We start from the raw sequence: 17,466 nt of genomic DNA on the forward strand, positions 1-17,466 counted from the left end.
GAGTGAGATGGGGTGTTGAGGAAGGAGAGAATGAAACAAAGACAGAGTGAGTGAACGGCAGGTAGGCATAGAAGAGGAGACTAGAAGTGAAAGTGACTTGCTTTTCCCTGCTCTTGGCCTCCCACCCATCTCAAACCAATCACAAACATACCTTCTATGCAACGTTGGTATGCAGAACTTCACTCCTCAGCCAGTGAGGGTGAGTCCTAAGCCAGGGGCTAGAGAGCAAAAGAATGGATGTGCTCAGACGTTCCTTGCTAGGGACAGTTGATCTGAAACAAGGCCTGTTTTCTTGTTTCCAGCAAGGAACTAGAAATTCTGCATGAATGTGCAAGGCACATTGCCAGCATAAATTTGCATAAACTGCCCCACCTTCTGCCTTCCTACTTCCTGAGCAGTAGTTGTTTGTGTATAGAGAGAAAGGTCCCAGGCAAGGTAATTTTGTGAGTAGGATACAGAACCCTAAATAGCTGGTGAGAGGTATAAGTTATTCTAAAAGCATAAAAACAGTACACCTGTGAAATGAAATGCTTTCATATGTGATCTTCTGTGTTTATTGTCCTGTGCAAAAAGTTGCACCTTGTGTTTGAAGGTTGAAATTATTTCAAGCTTGCATGGACGCAGAAATTTCTGAGTGACTTTTATACATTTCTTAGGACTCTTCACTGTCAGGATGGCCGAGTGGTCTAAGGTGCTGTGTTTAGGCCGCAGTCTCTTCTGGAGGCGTGGGTTCGAATCCCACTTCTGAAATGACTTTTGGAGATATAATCTTCTTCATCAGGATAACATCTGATGGAATTTGCTTCTGTTCGTCTTCACCTGGGACGTTATTCTGTCCTCGTCTAGTCAAGAGAGCTTGAGTTTCTCATATATTTCTGTTGTACAAAGTCTTGCTGATAAAGTGCAATCCTTACCAAATGAGCTTATGACCCATGTAAGAGCTCATCTAGAAGAGTCATTCTCTTGTATTCCCTGGCCAGACAGGCCATACACATTTGGAAGAATGCCAAGCACCTGGTAGACAACTGGACTCCAGCACACTTACAGCAATTTCATCAGGGCAGTGATCAGGGGCTACTTAGATTTGCGAATTCCACCCTATGTTGTGACATTGAGATCCCTTGTTGAATTTGCTTTAGTCAGCCAAGATGTGGCTGTTGACTCAATTTCAAAGCAGCTTTGGGCCGTTCAAGTGGCTGGTGAATAGCACTTTCTCTTTGTACGCTTTAAAGGTCTAAAGAGTTCTTCATAGGTACTGCTCTGTATGGATTGTTCAAAGATCTGTTGGAAATGCTTATAATGGGATAAATAAATTGAGGGCATGCCTTTTCGGTACCAAACTTGCATGGCTGTCTGGCTTGTGGAAGGTGCTGCAAATGCAAGTCAGGATGGCTGAGTGGTCTAAGGTGCTGCGTTCAGGACGCAGTCTCTTCTGGAGGCGTGGGTTCAAATCCCACTTCTGACAAACCTGTGTTTAATCTTGTATTTTCTTGAGGGAGAAAATCAGATCATTTCCCTCACATGGGCTTATATGGTTGTCTTTTTGGAAAAGTGCAGTGAGTTTTTTTCTTGCTATAGCCACTTATGGCCTAAGATGTGTGTTTTTTTTGTTCACACTATCTTTCTCACTATGTAGATGGACAAGCAACATGTGGTCAGGATGGCCGAGTGGTCTAAGGCGCTGCGTTAAGGCCGCAGTCTCTCCTGGAGGCGTGGGTTCGAATCCCACTTCTGACAAAACTTTAAGTCCATTTTGTCTCTGCGTTCCTTCAGAATCTCAGCTAGAAATTGGCAGTGCATATAATATCTGAATAAGTACCAAACTTCAGTTTCAACTGCAAATGAATTTGCCCAATTCTGTCTTCAAGCTCGTATAATATTCTTCTAGCACTAGTGGTGTTTTATGTGTTTTTTGGGGGGTGCCTAAAAAATCCCTTTTATTGAAGAAATGGCTTACATTCAGTCTTGTGATATTTTTGGTTTCCAATAAGTAGATTTTTAATTTTATGTAACCTCATTTTCTAATGATCCATTCAAGAGATGTTTCCACTATGAAATGAAGAGCAAGGGGAAAGAGCACAAATGATAGAGCCAGTGAGTGAGATGGGGTGTTGAGGAAGGAGAGAATGAAACAAAGACAGAGTGAGTGAACGGCAGGTAGGCATAGAAGAGGAGACTAGAAGTGAAGGTGACTTGCTTTTCCCTGCTCTTGACCTCCCACCCATCTCAAACCAATCACAAACATACCTTCTATGCAACGTTGGTATGCAGAACTTCACTCCTCAGCCAGTGAGGGTGAGTCCCAAGCCAGGGGCTAGAGAGCAAAAGAATGGATGTGCTCAGACGTTCCTTGCTAGGGACAGTTGATCTGAAACAAGGCCTGCTCTCTTGTTTCCAGCAAGGATCTAGAAATTCTGCATGAATCTGCAAGGCACATTGACAGCATAAATTTGCATAAACTGCCCCACCTTCTGCCTTCCTACTTCCTGAGCAGTAGTTGTTTGTGTATAAAGAGAGAAGTCGCAGGCAAGATAATTTTGTGAGTAGGATACAGAACCCTAAATAGCTGGTGAGAGGTATAAGTTATTCTAAAAGCATAAAAACAGTACACCTGTGAAATGAAATGCTTTCATATGTGATCTTCTGTGTTTATTGTCCTGTGCAAAAAGTTGCACCTTGTGTTTGAAGGTTGAAATTATTTCAAGCTTGCATGGACGCAGAAATTTCTGAGTGACTTTTATACATTTTTTAGGACTCTTCACTGTCAGGATGGCCGAGTGGTCTAAGGCGCTGTGTTTAGGCTGCATTCTCCTCTGGAGGCGTGGGTTCGAATCCCACTTCTGAAATGACTTTTGGAGATATAATCTTCTACATCAGGATAACATCTGATGGAAGTTGCATCTGTTCGTCTTCACCAGGGACGTTATTCCGTCCTCGTCTAGTCAAGAGAGCTTGGGTTTCTCATATATTTCTGTTGTACAAAGTCTTGCTGATAAAGTGCAATCCTTACCAAATGAGCTTAGGACCCATGTAAGAGCTCATCTAGAAGAGTCATGCTCTTGTATTCCCTGGCCAGACAGGCCATGCAAATTTGGAAGAATGCCAAGCACCTGGTAGACAGCTGTACTCCAGCACACTTACAGCAATGTCCTTAGGGCTGTGATCAGGGGCTGCTTAGATTTGTGTATTCCACCCTATGTTGTGACATTGAGCTCCCTTGTTGAATTTGCTTTAGTCAGCCAAGATGTGGCTGTTGACTCAATTTCAAAGTAGCTTTGGGCCGTTCAAGTGGCTGGTGAATAGCACTTTCTCTTTGTACGCTTTAAAGGTCTAAAGAGTTCTTCATAGGTACTGCTCTGTATGGATTGTTCAAAGATCTGTTGGAAATGCTTATAATGGGATAAATAAATTGAGGGCATGCCTTTCGGTACCCCACTTGCATGGCTGTCTGGCTTGTGGAAGGTGCTGCAAATGCAAGTCAGGATGGCCGAGTGGTCTAAGGCGCTGCGTTCAGGTCGCAGTCTCTTCTGGAGGCGTGGGTTCAAATCCCACTTCTGACAAACCTGTGTTTAATCTTCTTTTTTCTTGAGGGAGAAAATCAGTTCATTTCCCTCTCATGGGCTTATATGGTTGTCTTTTTGGAAAAGTGCAGTGAGTTTTTTTCTTGCTATAGCCACTTATGGCCTAAGATGTGTGTTTTTTTTGTTCACACTATCTTTCTCACTATGTAGATGGACAAGCAACATGTGGTCAGGATGGCCGAGTGGTCTAAGGCGCTGCGTTAAGGCCGCAGTCTCTCCTGGAGGCGTGGGTTCGAATCCCACTTCTGACAAAACTTTAAGTCCATTTTGTATCTGCGTTCCTTCAGAATCTCAGCTAAAAATTGTCAGTGCATAAAATATCTGAATAAGTACCAAACTTCAGTTTCAACTGCAAATGAATTTGCCCAATTCTGTCTTCAAGCTCTTATAATATTCTTCTAGCACTAGTGGTGTTTTATGTGTTTTTTGGGGGGTGCCTAAAAAATCCCTTTTATTGAAGAAATGGCTTACATTCAGTCTTGTGATATTTTTGGTTTCCAATAAGTAGATTTTTAATTTTATGTAACCTCATTTTCTAATGATCCATTCAAGAGATGTTTCCACTATGAAATGAAGAGCAAGGGGAAAGAGCACAAATGATAGAGCGAGTGAGTGAGATGGGGTGTTGAGGAAGGAGAGAATGAAACAAAGACAGAGTGAGTGAACGGCAGGTAGGCATAGAAGAGGAGACTAGAAGTGAAAGTGACTTGCTTTTCCCTGCTCTTGACCTCCCACCCATCTCAAACCAATCACAAACATACCTTCTATGCAACGTTGGTATGCAGAACTTCACTCCTCAGCCAGTGAGGGTGAGTCCCAAGCCAGGGGCTAGAGAGCAAAAGAATGGATGTGCTCAGACGTTCCTTGCTAGGACAGTTGATCTGAAACAAGGCCTGCTCTCTTGTTTCCAGCAAGGATCTAGAAATTCTGCATGAATCTGCAAGGAACATTGACAGCATAAATTTGCATAAACTGCCCCACCTTCTGCCTTCCTACTTCCTGAGCAGTAGTTGTTTGTGTATAAAGAGAGAGGTCGCAGGCAAGGTAATTTTGTGAGTAGGATACAGAACCCTAAATAGCTGGTGAGAGGTATAAGTTATTCTAAAAGCATAAAAACAGTACACCTGTGAAATGAAATGCTTTCATATGTGATCTTCTGTGTTTATTGTCCTGTGCAAAAAGTTGCACCTTGTGTTTGAAGGTTGAAATTATTTCAAGCTTGCATGGACGCAGAAATTTCTGAGTGACTTTTATACATTTCTTAAGACTCTCCACTGTCAGGATGGCCGAGTGGTCTAAGGCGCTGTGTTTAGGCCGCAGTCTCCTCTGGAGGCGTGGGTTCGAATCCCACTTCTGACATGACTTTTGGAGATATAATCTTCTTCATCAGGATAACATCTGATGGAATTTGCATCTGTTCGTCTTCACCTGGGACGTTATTCCGTCCTCGTCTAGTCAAGAGAGCTTGGGTTTCTCATATATTTCTGTTGTACAAAGTCTTGCTGATAAAGTGCAATCCTTACCAAATGAGCTTAGGACCCATGTAAGAGCTCATCTAGAAGAGTCATGCTCTTGTATTCCCTGGCCAGACAGGCCATGCAAATTTGGAAGAATGTCAAGCACCGGGTAGACAGCTGTACTCCAGCACACTTACAGCAATGTCCTCAGGGCTGTGATCAGGGGCTGCTTAGATTTGCGTATTCCACCCTATGTTGTGACATTGAGCTCCCTTGTTGAATTTGCTTTAGTCAGCCAAGATGTGGCTGTTGACTCAATTTCAAAGCAGCTTTGGGCCGTTCAAGTGGCTGGTGAATAGCACTTTCTCTTTGTACGCTTTAAAGGTCTAAAGAGTTCTTCATAGGTACTGCTCTGTATGGATTGTTCAAAGATCTGTTGGAAATGCTTATAATGGGATAAATAAATTGAGGGCATGCCTTTTCGGTACCAAACTTGCATGGCTGTCTGGCTTGTGTAAGGTGCTGCAAATGCAAGTCAGGATGGCCGAGTGGTCTAAGGCGCTGCGTTCAGGTCGCAGTCTCTTCTGGAGGCGTGGGTTCAAATCCCACTTCTGACAAACCTGTGTTTAATCTTCTTTTTTCTTGAGGGAGAAAATCAGATCATTTCCCTCACATGGGCTTATATGGTTGTCTTTTTGGAAAAGTGCAGTGAGTTTTTTTCTTGCTATGGCCACTTATGGCCTAAGATGTGTGTTTTTTTTGTTCACACTATCTTTCTCACTATGTAGATGGACAAGCAACATGTGGTCAGGATGGCCGAGTGGTCTAAGGTGCTGTGTTAAGGCCGCAGTCTCTGCTGGAGGCGTGGGTTCGAATCCCACTTCTGACAAAACTTTAAGTCCATTTTGTCTCTGCGTTCCTTCAGAATCTCAGCTAAAAATTGGCAGTGCATATAATATCTGAATAAGTACCAAACTTCAGTTTCAACTGCAAATGAATTTGCCCAATTCTGTCTTCAAGCTCGTATAATATTCTTCTAGCACTAGTGGTGTTTTATGTGTTTTTTGGGGGGTGCCTAAAAAATCCCTTTTATTGAAGAAATGGCTTACATTCAGTCTTGTGATATTTTTGGTTTCCAATAAGTAGATTTTTAATTTTATGTAACCTCATTTTCTAATGATCCATTCAAGAGATGTTTCCACTATGAAATGAAGAGCAAGGGGAAAGAGCACAAATGATAGAGCGAGTGAGTGAGATGGGGTGTTGAGGAAGGAGAGAATGAAACAAAGACAGAGTGAGTGAACGGCAGGTAGGCATAGAAGAGGAGACTAGAAGTGAAAGTGACTTGCTTTTCCCTGCTCTTGACCTCCCACCCATCTCAAACCAATCACAAACATACCTTCTATGCAACGTTGGTATGCAGAACTTCACTCCTCAGCCAGTGAGGGTGAGTCCCAAGCCAGGGGCTAGAGAGCAAAAGAATGGATGTGCTCAGACGTTCCTTGCTAGGGACAGTTGATCTGAAACAAGGCCTGCTCTCTTGTTTCCAGCAAGGATCTAGAAATTCTGCATGAATGTGCAAGGCACATTGCCAGCATAAATTTGCATAACCTGCCCCACCTTCTGCCTTCCTACTTCCTGAGCAGTAGTTGTTTGTGTATAGAGAGAAAGGTCGCAGGCAAGGTAATTTTGTGAGTAGGATACAGAACCCTAAATAGCTGGTGAGAGGTATAAGTTATTCTAAAAGCATAAAAACAGTACACCTGTGAAATGAAATGCTTTCATATGTGATCTTCTGTGTTTATTGTCCTGTGCAAAAAGTTGCACCTTGTGTTTGAAGGTTGAAATTATTTCAAGCTTGCATGGACGCAGAAATTTCAGAGTGACTTTTATACATTTCTCAGGACTCTTCACTGTCAGGATGGCCGAGTGGTCCAAGGCGCTGTGTTTAGGCCGCAGTCTCCTCTGGAGGCGTGGGTTCGAATCCCACTTCTGAAATGACTTTTGGAGATATAATCTTCATCAGGATAACATCTGATGGAAGTTGCTTCTGTTCGTCTTCACCTGGGACGTTATTCTGTCCTCGTCTAGTCAAGAGAGCTTGGGTTTCTCATATATTTCTGTTGTACAAAGTCTTGCTGATAAAGTGCAATCCTTACCAAATGAGCTTATGACCCATGTAAGAGCTCATCTAGAAGAGTCATTCTCTTGTATTCCCTGGCCAGACAGGCCATACAAATTTGGAAGAATGCCAAGCACCTGGTAGACAGCTGGACTCCAGCACACTTACAGCAATTTCCTCAGGGCAGTGATCAGGGGCTGCTTAGATTTGCGAATTCCACCCTATGTTGTGACATTGAGATCCCTTGTTGAATTTGCTTTAGTCAGCCAAGATGTGGCTGTTGAGTCAATTTCAAAGCAGCTTTGGGCCGTTCAAGTGGCTGGTGAATAGCACTTTCTCTTTGTACTCATTAAAGGTCTAAGAGTTTTTCATAGGTACTGCTCTGTATGGATTGTTCAAAGATCTGTTGGAAATGCTTATAATGGGATAAATAAATTGAGGGCATGCCTTTTCGGTTCCCCACTTGCATGGCTGTCTGGCTTGTGGAAGGTGCTGCAAATGCAAGTCAGGATGGCCGAGTGGTCTAAGGTCCTGCGTTCAGGTCGCAGTCTCTTCTGGAGGCGTGGGTTCAAATCCCACTTCTGACAAACCTGTGTTTAATCTTCTTTTTTCTTGAGGGAGAAAATCAGATCATTTCCCTCACATGGGCTTATATGGTTGTCTTTTTGGAAAAGTGCAGTGAGTTTTTTTCTTGCTATAGCCACTCATGGCCTAAGATGTGTGTTTTTTTTGTTCACACTATCTTTCTCACTATGTAGATGAACAAGCAACATGTGATCAGGATGGCCGAGTGGTCTAAGGCGCTGCGTTAAGGCCGCAGTCTCTCCTGGAGGCGTGGGTTCGAATCCCACTTCTGACAAAACTTTAAGTCCATTTTGTCTCTGCGTTCCTTCAGAATCTCAGCTAAAAATTGGCAGTGCATATCATTTCTGAATAAGTACCAAACTTCAGTTTCAACTGCAAATGAATTTGCCCATTTCTGTCTTCAAGCTCGTATAATATTCTTCTAGCACTAGTGGTGTTTTTTTTTTTTTTTTTGGGGGGTGCCTAAAAAATCCCTTTTATTGAAGAAATGGCTTACATTCAGTCTTGTGATATTTTTGGTTTCCAATAAGTAGATTTTTATTTTTATGTAACCTCATTTTCTAATGATCCATTCAAGAGATGTTTCCACTATGAAATGAAGAGCAAGGGGAAAGAGCACAAATGATAGAGCCAGTGAGTGAGATGGGGTGTTGAGGAAGGAGAGAATGAAACAAAGACAGAGTGAGTGAACGGCAGGTAGGCACAGAAGAGGAGACTAGAAGTGAAGGTGACTTGCTTTACCCTGCTCTTGACCTCCCACCCATCTCAAACCAATCACAAACATACCTTCTATGCAACGTTGGTATGCAGAACTTCACTCCTCAGCCAGTGAGGGTGAGTCCCAAGCCAGGGACTAGAGAGCAAAAGAGTGGATGTGCTCAGACGTTGCTTGCTAGGGACAGTTGATCTGAAACAAGGCCTGCTCTCTTGTTTCCAGCAAGGATCTAGAAATTCTGCATGAATCTGCAAGGCACATTGACAGCATAAATTTGCATAAACTGCCCCACCTTCTGCCTTCCTACTTCCTGAGCAGTAGTTGTTTGTGTATAAAGAGAGAGGTCGCAGGCAAGGTAATTTTGTGAGTAGGATACAGAACCCTAAATAGCTGGTGAGAGGTATAAGTTATTCTAAAAGCATAAAAACAGTACACCTGTGAAATGAAATGCTTTCATATGTGATCTTCTGTGTTTATTGTCCTGTGCAAAAAGTTGCACCTTGTGTTTGAAGGTTGAAATTATTTCAAGCTTGCATGGACGCAGAAATTTCTGAGTGACTTTTATACATTTCTTAGGACTCTCAACTGTCAGGATGGCCGAGTGGTCTAAGGTGCTGTGTTTAGGCCGCAGTCTCCTCTGGAGGCGTGGGTTCCAATCCCACTTCTGACATGACTTTTGGAGATATAATCTTCTTCATCAGGATAACATCTGATGGAAGTTGCATCTGTTCGTCTTCACCTGGGACGTTATTCCGTCCTCGTCTAGTCAAGAGAGCTTGGGTTTCTCATATATTTCTGTTGTACAAAGTCTTGCTGATAAAGTGCAATCCTTACCAAATGAGCTTAGGACCCATGTAAGAGCTCATCTAGAAGAGTCATGCTCTTGTATTCCCTGGCCAGACAGGCCATGCAAATTTGGAAGAATGTCAAGCACCTGGTAGACAGCTGTACTCCAGCACACTTACAGCAATGTCCTCAGGGCTGTGATCAGGGGCTGCTTAGATTTGCGTATTCCACCCTATGTTGTGACATTGAGCTCCCTTGTTGAATTTGCTTTAGTCAGCCAAGATGTGGCTGTTGACTCAATTTCAAAGCAGCTTTGGGCCGTTCAAGTGGCTGGTGAATAGCACTTTCTCTTTGTACGCTTTAAAGGTCTAAAGAGTTCTTTATAGGTACTGCTCTGTATGGATTGTTCAAAGATCTGTTGGAAATGCTTATAATGGGATAAATAAATTGAGGGCATGCCTTTTCGGTACCAAACTTGCATGGCTGTCTGGCTTGTGTAAGGTGCTGCAAATGCAAGTCAGGATGGCCGAGTGGTCTAAGGTGCTGCGTTCAGGTCGCAGTCTCTTCTGGAGGCGTGGGTTCAAATCCCACTTCTGACAAACCTGTGTTTAATCTTCTTTTTTCTTGAGGGAGAAAATCAGATCATTTCCCTCACATGGGCTTATATGGTTGTCTTTTTGGAAAAGTGCAGTGAGTTTTTTTCTTGCTATAGCCACTTATGGCCTAAGATGTGTGTTTTTTTTGTTCACACTATCTTTCTCACTATGTAGATGGACAAGCAACATGTGGTCAGGATGGCCGAGTGGTCTAAGGTGCTGCGTTAAGGCCGCAGTCTCTCCTGGAGGCGTGGGTTCGAATCCCACTTCTGACAAAACTTTAAGTCCATTTTGTCACTGCGTTCCTTCAGAATCTCAGCTAAAAATTGGCAGTGCATATAATATCTGAATAAGTACCAAACTTCAGTTTCAACTGCAAATGAATTTGCCCAATTCTGTCTTCAAGCTCGTATAATATTCTTCTAGCACTAGTGGTGTTTTATGTGTTTTTTGGGGGGTGCCTAAAAAATCCCTTTTATTGAAGAAATGGCTTACATTCAGTCTTGTGATATTTTTGGTTTCCAATAAGTAGATTTTTAATTTTATGTAACCTCATTTTCTAATGATCCATTCAAGAGATGTTTCCACTATGAAATGAAGAGCAAGGGGAAAGAGCACAAATGATAGAGCCAGTGAGTGAGATGGGGTGTTGAGGAAGGAGAGAATGAAACAAAGACAGAGTGAGTGAACGGCAGGTAGGCATAGAAGAGGAGACTAGAAGTGAAGGTGACTTGCTTTTCCCTGCTCTTGACCTCCCACCCATCTCAAACCAATCACAAACATACCTTCTATGCAACGTTGGTATGCAGAACTTCACTCCTCAGCCAGTGAGGGTGAGTCCCAAGCCAGGGGCTAGAGAGCAAAAGAATGGATGTGCTCAGACGTTCCTTGCTAGGGACAGTTGATCTGAAACAAGGCCTGCTCTCTTGTTTCCAGCAAGGATCTAGAAATTCTGCATGAATGTGCAAGGCACATTGCCAGCATAAATTTGCATAAACTGCCCCACCTTCTGCCTTCCTACTTCCTGAGCAGTAGTTGTTTGTGTATAGAGAGAAAGGTCGCAGGCAAGGTAATTTTGTGAGTAGGATACAGAACCCTAAATAGCTGGTGAGAGGTATAAGTTATTCTAAAAGCATAAAAACAGTACACCTGTGAAATGAAATGCTTTCATATGTGATCTTCTGTGTTTATTGTCCTGTGCAAAAAGTTGCACCTTGTGTTTGAAGGTTGAAATTATTTCAAGCTTGCATGGACGCAGAAATTTCAGAGTGACTTTTATACATTTCTTAGGACTCTTCACTGTCAGGATGGCCGAGTGGTCTAAGGCGCTGTGTTTAGGCCGCAGTCTCCTCTGGAGGCGTGGGTTCGAATCCCACTTCTGACATGACTTTTGGAGATATAATCTTCTTCATCAGGATAACATCTGATGGAAGTTGCTTCTGTTCGTCTTCACCTGGGACGTTATTCTGTCCTCGTCTAGTCAAGAGAGCTTGGGTTTCTCATATATTTCTGTTGTACAAAGTCTTGCTGATAAAGTGCAATCCTTACCAAATGAGCTTAGGACCCATGTAAGAGCTCATCTAGAAGAGTCATTCTCTTGTATTCCCTGGCCAGACAGGCCATACAAATTTGGAAGAATGCCAAGCACCTGGTAGACAGCTGGACTCCAGCACACTTACAGCAATTTCCTCAGGGCAGTGATCAGGGGCTGCTTAGATTTGCGAATTCCACCCTATGTTGTGACATTGATATCCCTTGTTGAATTTGCTTTAGTCAGCCAAGATGTGGCTGTTGACTCAATTTCAAAGCAGCTTTGGGCCGTTCAAGTGGCTGGTGAATAGCACTTTCTCTTTGTACGCTTTAAAGGTCTAAAGAGTTCTTCATAGGTACTGCTCTGTATGGATTGTTCGAAGATCTGTTGGAAATGCTTATAATGGGATAAATAAATTGAGGGCATGCCTTTTCGGTACCAAACTTGCATGGCTGTCTGGCTTGTGGAAGGTGCTGCAAATCCAAGTCAGGATGCCGAGTGGTCTAAGGCGCTGCGTTCAGGTCGCAGTCTCTTCTGGAGGCGTGGGTTCAAATCCCACTTCTGACAAACCTGTGTTCAATCTTCTTTTTTATTGAGGGAGAAAATCAGATCATTTCCCTCACATGGGCTTATATGGTTGTCTTTTTGGAAAAGTGCAGTGAGTTTTTTTCTTGCTATATCCACTTATGGCCTAAGATGTGTGTTTTTTTTGTTCACACTATCTTTCTCACTATGTAGATGGACAAGCAACATGTGGTCAGGATGGCCGAGTGGTCTAAGGAGCTGCATTAAGGCTGCAGTCTCTGCTGGAAGCATGGGCTCGAATCCCACTTCTGACAAAACTTTAAGTCCATTTTGTCTCTGCGTTCCTTCAGAATCTCAGCTAAAAATTGGCAGTGCATATAATATCTGAATAAGTACCAAACTTCAGTTTCAACTGCAAATGAATTTGCCCAATTCTGTCTTCAAGCTCTTATAATATTCTTCTAGCACTAGTGGTGTTTTATGTGTTTTTCGGGGGGTGCCTAAAAAATCCCTTTTATTGAAGAAATGGCTTACATTCAGTCTTGTGATATTTTTGGTTTCCAATAAGTAGATTTTTAATTTTATGTAACCTCATTTTCTAATGATCCATTCAAGAGATGTTTCCACTATGAAATGAAGAGCAAGGGGAAAGAGCACAAATGATAGAGCGAGTGAGTGAGATGGGGTGTTGAGGAAGGAGAGAATGAAACAAAGACAGAGTGAGTGAACGGCAGGTAGGCATAGAAGAGGAGACTAGAAGTGAAAGTGACTTGCTTTTCCCTGCTCTTGACCTCCCACCCATCTCAAACCAATCACAAACATACCTTCTATGCAACGTTGGTATGCAGAACTTCACTCCTCAGCCAGTGAGGGTGAGTCCCAAGCCAGGGGCTAGAGAGCAAAAGAATGGATGTGCTCAGACGTTCCTTGCTAGGGACAGTTGATCTGAAACAAGGCCTGCTCTCTTGTTTCCAGCAAGGATCTAGAAATTCTGCATGAATCTGCAAGGCACATTGCCAGCATAAATTTGCATAAACTGCCCCACCTTCTGCCTTCCTACTTCCTGAGCAGTAGTTGTTTGTGTATAGAGAGAAAGGTCGCAGGCAAGGTAATTTTGTGAGTAGGATACAGAACCCTAAATAGCTGGTGAGAGGTATAAGTTATTCTAAAAGCATAAAAACAGTACACCTGTGAAATGAAATGCTTTCATATGTGATCTTCTGTGTTTATTGTCCTGTGCAAAAAGTTGCACCTTGTGTTTGAAGGTTGAAATTATTTCAAGCTTGCATGGACGCAGAAATTTCAGAGTGACTTTTATACATTTCTCAGGACTCTTCACTGTCAGGATGGCCGAGTGGTCTAAGGCGCTGTGTTTAGGCCGCAGTCTCCTCTGGAGGCGTGGGTTCGAATCCCACTTCTGAAATGACTTTTGGAGATATAATCTTCTTCATCAGGATAACATCTGATGGAAGTTGCTTCTGTTCGTCTTCACCTGGGACGTTATTCTGTCCTCGTCTAGTCAAGAGAGCTTGGGTTTCTCATATATTTCTGTTGTACAAAGTCTTGCTGATAAAGTGCAATCCTTACCAAATGAGCTTATGACCCATGTAAGAGCTCATCTAGAAGAGTCATTCTCTTGTATTCCCTGGCCAGACAGGCCATACAAATTTGGAAGAATGCCAAGCACCTGGTAGACAGCTGGACTCCAGCACACTTAAAGCAATTTCCTCAGGGCAGTGATCAGGGGCTGCTTAGATTTGCGAATTCCACCCTATGTTGTGACATTGAGATCCCTTGTTGAATTTGCTTTAGTCAGCCAAGATGTGGCTATTGACTCAATTTCAAAGCAGCTTTGGGCCGTTCAAGTGGCTGGTGAATAGCACTTTCTCTTTGTACTCATTAAAGGTCTAAAGAGTTCTTCATAGGTACTGCTCTGTATGGATTGTTCAAAGATCTGTTGGAAATGCTTATAATGGGATAAATAAATTGAGGGCATGCCTTTTCGGTTCCCCACTTGCATGGCTGTCTGGCTTGTGGAAGGTGCTGCAAATGCAAGTCAGGATGGCCGAGTGGTCCAAGGTGCTGCGTTCAGGTCGCAGTCTCTTCTGGAGGCGTGGGTTCAAATCCCACTTCTGACAAACCTGTGTTTAATCTTCTATTTTCTTGAGGGAGAAAATCAGATCATTTCCCTCACATGGGCTTATATGGTTGTCTTTTTGGAAAAGTGCAGTGAGTTTTTTTCTTGCTATAGCCACTCATGGCCTAAGATGTGTGTTTTTTTTGTTCACACTATCTTTCTCACTATGTAGATGAACAAGCAACATGTGGTCAGGATGGCCGAGTGGTCTAAGGCGCTGCGTTAAGGCCGCAGTCTCTCCTGGAGGCGTGGGTTCGAATCCCACTTCTGACAAAACTTTAAGTCCATTTTGTCTCTGCGTTCCTTCAGAATCTCAGCTAAAAATTGGCAGTGCATATCATTTCTGAATAAGTACCAAACTTCAGTTTCAACTGCAAATGAATTTGCCCAATTCTGTCTTCAAGCTCGTATAATATTCTTCTAGCACTAGTGGTGTTTTATGTGTTTTTTGGGGGGTGCCTAAAAAATCCCTTTTATTGAAGAAATGGCTTACATTCAGTCTTGTGAAATTTTTGGTTTCCAATAAGTAGATTTTTATTTTTATGTAACCTCATTTTCTAATGATCCATTCAAGAGATGTTTCCACTATGAAATGAAGAGCAAGGGGAAAGAGCACAAATGATAGAGCCAGTGAGTGAGATGGGGTGTTGAGGAAGGAGAGAATGAAACAAAGACAGAGTGAGTGAACGGCAGGTAGGCACAGAAGAGGAGACTAGAAGTGAAGGTGACTTGCTTTACCCTGCTCTTGACCTCCCACCCATCTCAAACCAATCACAAACATACCTTCTATGCAACGTTGGTATGCAGAACTTCACTCCTCAGCCAGTGAGGGTGAGTCCCAAGCCAGGGACTAGAGAGCAAAAGAGTGGATGTGCTCAGACGTTGCTGGCTAGGGACAGTTGATCTGAAACAAGGCCTGCTCTCTTGTTTCCAGCAAGGATCTAGAAATTCTGCATGAATCTGCAAGGCACATTGACAGCATAAATTTGCATAAACTGCCCCACCTTCTGCCTTCCTACTTCCTGAGCAGTAGTTGTTTGTGTATAAAGAGAGAGGTCGCAGGCAAGGTAATTTTGTGAGTAGGATACAGAACCCTAAATAGCTGGTGAGAGGTATAAGTTATTCTAAAAGCATACAAACAGTACACCTGTGAAATGAAATGCTTTCATATGTGATCTTCTGTGTTTATTGTCCTGTGCAAAAAGTTGCACCTTGTGTTTGAAGGTTGAAATTATTTCAAGCTTGCATGGACGCAGAAATTTCTGAGTGACTTTTATACATTTCTTAGGACTCTCCACTGTCAGGATGGCCGAGTGGTCTAAGGCGCTGTGTTTAGGCCGCAGTCTCCTCTGGAGGCGTGGGTTCGAATCCCACTTCTGACATGAGTTTTGGAGATATAATCTTCTTCATCAGGATAACATCTGATGGAAGTTGCATCTGTTCGTCTTCACCTGGGACGTTATTCCGTCCTCGTCTAGTCAAGAGAGCTTGGGTTTCTCATATATTTCTGTTGTACAAAGTCTTGCTGATAAAGTGCAATCCTTACCAAATGAGCTTAGGACCCATGTAAGAGCTCATCTAGAAGAGTCATGCTCTTGTATTCCCTGGCCAGACAGGCCATGCAAATTTGGAAGAATGCCAAGCACCTGGTAGACAGCTGTACTCCAGCACACTTACAGCAATGTCCTCAGGGCTGTGATCAGGGGCTGCTTAGATTTGCGTATTCCACCCTATGTTGTGACATTGAGCTCCCTTGTTGAATTTGCTTTAGTCAGCCAAGATGTGGCTGTTGACTCAATTTCAAAGCAGCTTTGGGCCGTTCAAGTGGCTGGTGAATAGCACTTTCTCTTTGGACGCTTTAAAGGTCTAAAGAGTTCTTTATAGGTACTGCTCTGTATGGATTGTTCAAAGATCTGTTGGAAATGCTTATAATGGGATAAATAAATTGAGGGCATGCCTTTTCGGTACCAAACTTGCATGGCTGTCTGGCTTGTGTAAGGTGCTGCAAATGCAAGTCAGGATGGCCGAGTGGTCTAAGGCGCTGCGTTCAGGTCGCAGTCTCTTCTGGAGGCGTGGGTTCAAATCCCACTTCTGACAAACCTGTGTTTAATCTTCTATTTTCTTGAGGGAGAAAATCAGATCATTTCCCTCACATGGGCTTATATGGTTGTCTTTTTGGAAAAGTGCAGTGAGTTTTTTTCTTGCTATAGCCACTCATGGCCTAAGATGTGTGTTTTTTTTGTTCACACTATCTTTCTCACTATGTAGATGAACAAGCAACATGTGGTCAGGATGGCCGAGTGGTCTAAGGCGCTGCGTTAAGGCCGCAGTCTCTCCTGGAGGCGTGGGTTCGAATCCCACTTCTGACAAAACTTTAAGTCCATTTTGTCTCTGCGTTCCTTCAGAATCTCAGCTAAAAATTGGCAGTGCATATAATATCTGAATAAGTACCAAACTTCAGTTTCAACTGCAAATGAATTTGCCCAATTCTGTCTTCAAGCTCTTATAATATTCTTCTAGCACTAGTGGTGTTTTATGTGTTTTTCGGGGGGTGCCTAAAAAATCCCTTTTATTGAAGAAATGGCTTACATTCAGTCTTGTGATATTTTTGGTTTCCAATAAGTAGATTTTTAATTTTATGTAACCTCATTTTCTAATGATCCATTCAAGAGATGTTTCCACTATGAAATGAAGAGCAAGGGGAAAGAGCACAAATGATAGAGCGAGTGAGTGAGATGGGGTGTTGAGGAAGGAGAGAATGAAACAAAGACAGAGTGAGTGAACGGCAGGTAGGCATAGAAGAGGAGACTAGAAGTGAAAGTGACTTGCTTTTCCCTGCTCTTGACCTCCCACCCATCTCAAACCAATCACAAACATACCTTCTATGCAACGTTGGTATGCAGAACTTCACTCCTCAGCCAGTGAGGGTGAGTCCCAAGCCAGGGGCTAGAGAGCAAAAGAATGGATGTGCTCAGACGTTCCTTGCTAGGGACAGTTGATCTGAAACAAGGCCTGCTCTCTTGTTTCCAGCAAGGATCTAGAAATTCTGCATGAATCTGCAAGGCACATTGCCAGCATAAATTTGCATAAACTGCCCCACCTTCTGCCTTCCTACTTCCTGAGCAGTAGTTGTGCTAACGCGGGATTACTGGTTACTAATTATCTTACCAAATCCCATTTCCTGTCGACTGAATCGTTGGTACCTGTCTTGAGTAAAAGGTAATCTCGCAGTAAACAATCAATTTAAGAACTTACACCACTCTAAATGACCACTGACCAAAATTAAGTTTTAAGGATTTAATATAAAGTCAAAGATAACTGAAGATACAAACTTCTCAAAATGAGATTCAAGAGGTAGATTGGAATCACTATGAACATGAACTTTTTGAATAGTCTGAGTCTGAAAAACAGAATAATAAGTACAAGTTCTA

The 17,466-nt window shown here is 42.8% G+C and overlaps 21 non-coding genes across 21 annotated transcripts; all 21 read left to right on the forward strand.

The window, feature by feature from the left end:
* The first annotated feature begins 667 nt into the window (after positions 1-667).
* Positions 668-750, forward strand: TRNAL-UAG (transfer RNA leucine (anticodon UAG)). The gene has a single exon. It is a non-coding gene; the product is annotated as a tRNA-Leu (tRNA).
* A 632-nt stretch (positions 751-1,382) lies between these two features.
* Positions 1,383-1,465, forward strand: TRNAL-CAG (transfer RNA leucine (anticodon CAG)). The gene has a single exon. It is a non-coding gene; the product is annotated as a tRNA-Leu (tRNA).
* A 189-nt stretch (positions 1,466-1,654) lies between these two features.
* TRNAL-AAG (transfer RNA leucine (anticodon AAG)) lies at positions 1,655-1,737 on the forward strand. Its single transcript has one exon. It is a non-coding gene; the product is annotated as a tRNA-Leu (tRNA).
* A 1,740-nt stretch (positions 1,738-3,477) lies between these two features.
* TRNAL-CAG (transfer RNA leucine (anticodon CAG)) lies at positions 3,478-3,560 on the forward strand. Its single transcript has one exon. It is a non-coding gene; the product is annotated as a tRNA-Leu (tRNA).
* A 189-nt stretch (positions 3,561-3,749) lies between these two features.
* TRNAL-AAG (transfer RNA leucine (anticodon AAG)) lies at positions 3,750-3,832 on the forward strand. The gene has a single exon. It is a non-coding gene; the product is annotated as a tRNA-Leu (tRNA).
* Positions 3,833-4,857: 1,025 nt separating this feature from the next.
* TRNAL-UAG (transfer RNA leucine (anticodon UAG)) lies at positions 4,858-4,940 on the forward strand. The gene has a single exon. It is a non-coding gene; the product is annotated as a tRNA-Leu (tRNA).
* A 632-nt stretch (positions 4,941-5,572) lies between these two features.
* TRNAL-CAG (transfer RNA leucine (anticodon CAG)) lies at positions 5,573-5,655 on the forward strand. The gene has a single exon. It is a non-coding gene; the product is annotated as a tRNA-Leu (tRNA).
* Positions 5,656-5,844: 189 nt separating this feature from the next.
* On the forward strand, positions 5,845-5,927 carry TRNAL-AAG (transfer RNA leucine (anticodon AAG)). The gene has a single exon. It is a non-coding gene; the product is annotated as a tRNA-Leu (tRNA).
* A 1,026-nt stretch (positions 5,928-6,953) lies between these two features.
* Positions 6,954-7,036, forward strand: TRNAL-UAG (transfer RNA leucine (anticodon UAG)). The gene has a single exon. It is a non-coding gene; the product is annotated as a tRNA-Leu (tRNA).
* A 628-nt stretch (positions 7,037-7,664) lies between these two features.
* TRNAL-CAG (transfer RNA leucine (anticodon CAG)) lies at positions 7,665-7,747 on the forward strand. Its single transcript has one exon. It is a non-coding gene; the product is annotated as a tRNA-Leu (tRNA).
* A 189-nt stretch (positions 7,748-7,936) lies between these two features.
* Positions 7,937-8,019, forward strand: TRNAL-AAG (transfer RNA leucine (anticodon AAG)). Its single transcript has one exon. It is a non-coding gene; the product is annotated as a tRNA-Leu (tRNA).
* Positions 8,020-9,047: 1,028 nt separating this feature from the next.
* On the forward strand, positions 9,048-9,130 carry TRNAL-UAG (transfer RNA leucine (anticodon UAG)). The gene has a single exon. It is a non-coding gene; the product is annotated as a tRNA-Leu (tRNA).
* Positions 9,131-9,762: 632 nt separating this feature from the next.
* TRNAL-CAG (transfer RNA leucine (anticodon CAG)) lies at positions 9,763-9,845 on the forward strand. Its single transcript has one exon. It is a non-coding gene; the product is annotated as a tRNA-Leu (tRNA).
* A 189-nt stretch (positions 9,846-10,034) lies between these two features.
* TRNAL-AAG (transfer RNA leucine (anticodon AAG)) lies at positions 10,035-10,117 on the forward strand. Its single transcript has one exon. It is a non-coding gene; the product is annotated as a tRNA-Leu (tRNA).
* Positions 10,118-11,143: 1,026 nt separating this feature from the next.
* Positions 11,144-11,226, forward strand: TRNAL-UAG (transfer RNA leucine (anticodon UAG)). Its single transcript has one exon. It is a non-coding gene; the product is annotated as a tRNA-Leu (tRNA).
* Positions 11,227-13,238: 2,012 nt separating this feature from the next.
* On the forward strand, positions 13,239-13,321 carry TRNAL-UAG (transfer RNA leucine (anticodon UAG)). Its single transcript has one exon. It is a non-coding gene; the product is annotated as a tRNA-Leu (tRNA).
* Positions 13,322-13,953: 632 nt separating this feature from the next.
* On the forward strand, positions 13,954-14,036 carry TRNAL-CAG (transfer RNA leucine (anticodon CAG)). The gene has a single exon. It is a non-coding gene; the product is annotated as a tRNA-Leu (tRNA).
* Positions 14,037-14,225: 189 nt separating this feature from the next.
* Positions 14,226-14,308, forward strand: TRNAL-AAG (transfer RNA leucine (anticodon AAG)). The gene has a single exon. It is a non-coding gene; the product is annotated as a tRNA-Leu (tRNA).
* Positions 14,309-15,334: 1,026 nt separating this feature from the next.
* TRNAL-UAG (transfer RNA leucine (anticodon UAG)) lies at positions 15,335-15,417 on the forward strand. The gene has a single exon. It is a non-coding gene; the product is annotated as a tRNA-Leu (tRNA).
* Positions 15,418-16,049: 632 nt separating this feature from the next.
* Positions 16,050-16,132, forward strand: TRNAL-CAG (transfer RNA leucine (anticodon CAG)). The gene has a single exon. It is a non-coding gene; the product is annotated as a tRNA-Leu (tRNA).
* Positions 16,133-16,321: 189 nt separating this feature from the next.
* TRNAL-AAG (transfer RNA leucine (anticodon AAG)) lies at positions 16,322-16,404 on the forward strand. The gene has a single exon. It is a non-coding gene; the product is annotated as a tRNA-Leu (tRNA).
* Positions 16,405-17,466: the final 1,062 nt, after the last annotated feature.

The sequence above is a fragment of the Lissotriton helveticus genome, chromosome 8 (genome assembly GCF_964261635.1).
Source record: "Lissotriton helveticus chromosome 8, aLisHel1.1, whole genome shotgun sequence".
In the NCBI taxonomy this organism is placed as follows: Eukaryota; Metazoa; Chordata; class Amphibia; order Caudata; family Salamandridae; genus Lissotriton; species Lissotriton helveticus.